Source organism: Odontomachus brunneus, unplaced genomic scaffold (genome assembly GCF_010583005.1).
Source record: "Odontomachus brunneus isolate Ranch 3 - 2012 unplaced genomic scaffold, Obru_v1 Obru_scaffold_184, whole genome shotgun sequence".
Classification (NCBI taxonomy): domain Eukaryota; kingdom Metazoa; phylum Arthropoda; class Insecta; order Hymenoptera; family Formicidae; genus Odontomachus; species Odontomachus brunneus.
This window is the reverse complement of record NW_022639634.1, coordinates 582,408-586,862: the sequence shown is the minus strand read 5'-3', so window position 1 is coordinate 586,862 and position 4,455 is coordinate 582,408.

Genomic DNA, 4,455 nt, shown 5'->3' with positions numbered 1-4,455 from the left:
TCTCTCTCTCTCTCTCTCTCTCGTGAGAGCAAGAGAGAGATTAGACAAAAAAGGAGAAAAGAAAATTCGTCGCGCGAAAATCTCCATCCGACGTGTCTGAAATTTCCCGCGTTGTTCCGCGCTCGCGCTTCGCGAAATCACGGAAAATTGTTATTTCCGGGCTTACGGTTCTCCGCGACGTGGCGTTGACTCTTCGATCAGGAGGCAAGGCGAGGCGAGACGGCGGCGTTACGACGGGCGAAACATAATTAGAACGAGTTCGGGTCGTCGTTTCCTGGTCGCTCGTTATTTTTAGGCGCGCCGCGTGGAATCCCCGCAAATTTCCAGGCGCGCAAATTGCTTCCGGCGCGTTTCGTCTGTCAGAGTGGGTCATTTGTCAACGCGCGGATTCGGGATGCGCGGCGCGCATAAGCCAGCCGCCGCCGCCGCGCTAATAATGACGGCACAACGTCGGCTAACTACAAGCTCATCGCCCCGCGCATTCATGAAGCAATATACATGCATTTACTCGGCCGCTACACCACTCCGTCTGCGCCCGGTCTCGTCGCGCTGCGACAACAGGAGTCGGTAGCAACCATCCTGGTTACTTCGCGCATGCATCCGAGATAGGACCGTTTGTACGTTAAGAGGTGTCCTTACACGATCAATATTGTAGTGCAATAATTGGTATTGTGCGATATTATCGATCGTTCGGTAGTCTCTCTAACGGCTACATCGAGGAGACCTAATCGGCGAGACGGACAAATAGAACGAAGTGAAACAAGCTTGTATTTATCGGCGGAAGTATACTTGAAGAGATACAGATAAAAGGACGCAGGGCTTGATTGTGTGCTCGAGGTTAAAGCACTCGCTGGTGCAGTAATTTGTAGCGTCCTTCTCAAAGAGACGCTCCATTTTGCACGAGCAAAGTGCACGAACTACGTAATATGATACGTTTCTCTCTCCGCTGCAACCAGTAATTATTTACAAGATATTCCATCGGTAGAATCTTTAAATTTGTAAAAAGTATTTCTCTCCTAGCTGAAGGAATCGTAGACAATTGTTCATTCACGGGAGAATGTGCTCGACCACGACTTCATCCAACTAATCGAACGTGATCGATGTGCGGTTAATTAAACGGCAAGAAGAGCCTGTGAAGGTCTCGTAATGGCCATGCCACCCATTACATTCACCCGTTACATGCACTCTCCATACCGACCCTTTATCCGGCCTCTAAAACCGAACAATGAACGTTACCGTGTCAACTTGGAATTAATACATTCAAATTAGGCATTGTTACCACCAAGACCGAAGTAATAGCATTGCAAATGGTGTCTCACGCCGTTCTCTCTCAACCATACACACACTCTCTCCCCCTTTCTCGGGGGTGTCTCACGGGTCGAAACGATCGTAACAATGCGAAACAAAGACATTTTCGTGAGGAAAACGCTGCCATCTCGTAGCTGTTTTACGCGTTGCTCTCTTCGCGTGTGTTTATGTGCGCACATCGCGAGGAATTACAACGCTTAATTACAGGATGCAAAATGTGAGCTTACAAAGTTATCATGCACTAGTAACATGCATTGTCTCTTTCGCTCGTCTCTCTCCTTCTCTTTGACCCGGCTGGTTAGTTGGCACGACGAGTGGCGGGAGAAGGATCGTAACGAGATCACATTAACGCGGGAAATCGGGAAATAAAAGGAAAGCCAGGGTGACAACCAAGAGAGAGAGAGAGAGAGAGAGAGAGAGAGAGAGAGAGAGAGAGATTGAAGGGCGGTAAACAGCGGTTACGAGGTGAAGATCCGCGTGAATGAGAAGGATACGCGAGCTCTTACCCCCGGAGGTGACCTATATTACGGAGCAAACAATGCCGCGGCGGCAACCGGCAGAAATAATTCCGCGGAGCGTAAAGCTATCACTGCGGCGAAGTGGCTTTACTCTCGCGCGATACCCGTCCGCGTTTCTCTTCGTGGTCGTCGACTGAACAAAAGGACGGGTGCAATCGTGAGCGTAGAGGGTGGCAGTCGGAGGGATGAGAGAAGCAGAAGCGTCGCGCCGCGACGCACCGTAAGAACGGGGGCGGATGTGGGGTTGCGCTTGTCGCGTCGTTGTCGAGCGAAAGAAACGGGACTGGCAGGCTGGTAGGAAGGAGCGAGAGAGCGCGAGAGAGCGCGAGAGAGGCGGCTTGTGCGAATATGTCACCTGAATGCCACGTAATGTGTTCGCAAAACGCCGGAAATATAAACGAACGCGCCTCCCTCCGACTCCCCCACTCCGGGAACTGTCGTTTACATAAATAGCTTGCGCTCTCGCTCGCTGGATTTCGCACGCGGCGACCGCCTATATGTGTGTATGTGTGTGCACGCAGCTTTCCCCCGCTCTCCTGTCTCTCTGCCTGTCTCTTTCTCTCTCCGTCTCTCCATCTACCTGGTGTGTACGTGTCTCAATATTTGACGGCGGAGTTTCCGAGCATTTGCCTACCAAATGCGACCAGCCGTCTCGCATGCTCAAGATCCCCGTGCGGTCTACGTGCGGCGTTACGAGCATGATGCCTTCCGGATGTGGACCCGTGAAGCGATCGTCCGCAGCCGACGCCGACGACGGCGGCAAAGACGACGACGCTGTTTCGTTCGACGCGAGAAAGCGTTCGAAAATATTTTTCCCCCAAACTTCCCTCGCGCTCGCCACCAAGCGGACGTTCGCTCCCTCGCGCCGGTAATAATGCGACAGTGATGGTTCTTGAGCGGCGTTTACCGCGTTATTCGACGAGAAATTGCACTCTGACAATGAGCGCGAATATGCACGTGAGTGTGGGCGATAGAGTTATTATCTTTTCTGTATCTTTGCACGTGCGAGACGCAATCGCTGTTTACTCTAAATGGAACATTGATTGAGAGGCGACAATACTGGATATTAATTGGAAGAAAATTTGTTCGACTAAAATAATTGGCAAATCGACCATTCAAATTAATAACCGTACAGTAAAGTACAAAGCTATTACCTTATATTATTCATTTGGCGTAACATTTTAAATATTTACAAAGGCATAGCCTAAGCTATATATGCGTGTGTATATAATGGAATGTCTGCCTGTAAGTTCTCTATATATTCTTAAACTCTTTGACCAATCTGGATTGAATTAGTTACTCTCTAAGATCCTCCGGAAAATACAAGCCATATAAAATCTAAACACTCCAATTCTTCCTCCTGATTTTATACCCTTGATACTTTGTGATAATCCAGGTAACGGCTACTAGTTTTATCTAATTATTAATCAAACTTTGATATGATTGATTATATATTGATTAGTAATTAATTTTATCTATCGATTAAATTATTCGCGATTGTATACTTGATGAATGATTAATTTTGATTTACCGATTTTTTTAATCAAAGAAAATTTTCATCAGTTATTGCTCAACACTTTGAAAAATGAAAAACTGTCCGGCGAAATACAGAATGAAGAGTGACGGAATGACATGCGGGTCAGAGAAATCTGTCCGGCCACGGATAAGCGTCGACGTTCATCGCGAGATTCCTGTATTATTAAAAATCATATTCGCGTTTCCTCGCGATTTCATAAATAAAGGACAGGAGTTCACGTCGTCGTGGCGAAAGTTTTCGCTTTTATACACGGCGTACAATTGCGACGGATCGTATCGCGCTGTATTTATGCAGCATCGGCAACGGTTGTACAGTGTTGGTGAAAGCATCCGCGCTATAAACGTCAATTACCCCGTTCCTTACTCTATAAACTCCCGCGGACTTGTAGAGTTCGCCGAGCCGACGCGATGCTTTAACGCGGAAGCTACTTTTGACATACTTTGCCGGTATTCGTACCTTACCTTACCGCTCTTATTGTTGGCTCAGTCGAATTGCAGGATACCCGGAAATTTGAAGGGTAAAATACATAGAACTTCTTTCGAAGAAGGCGGCATCAAAGTTTCACTGACTTTAGGAACGCGCGCGGGGCCGGGTGCCTGCACATTACTAGAATAAGTAATGAGAGCAAAGTCTCGCGGAAATGTTCCACGCCGCACTTTACTCCGGCAGTTCCCTGTTTTTTTTCTTTCTTCCTTTTTTTTAGCAAATATCTATGTTAGTGCGCGCGCGAGGCGAATTCTCTCGCGGAACTTTCAGCAGGCGCGTCGGTACACGCATATAAAATTTAATATTCCCCGCGTATATTGGAGAGAATCTCCTTAAACACTAAATTCAATCCGAAAACATTGACGGTTCAGAGCGTCCATTTTATGACAAGACAGTCATTAAAATATTTGACCAAGTGGCTGGCGCGATCTTTTCTCCTCTCCTTTTCTTTCCTTTACGCGACTCTTCTGGTCGGGTAAGATGTGACTTGAGTTAATGAACCTCTAAGCGGTTTTGCAATCAAAATTAAGCCCTTTCTCGACGTAGCGGCCAAACAATGACCTCTTAATTAAAATCCCGCGAAGAAAAGTGTCTTCTCAGATTGAA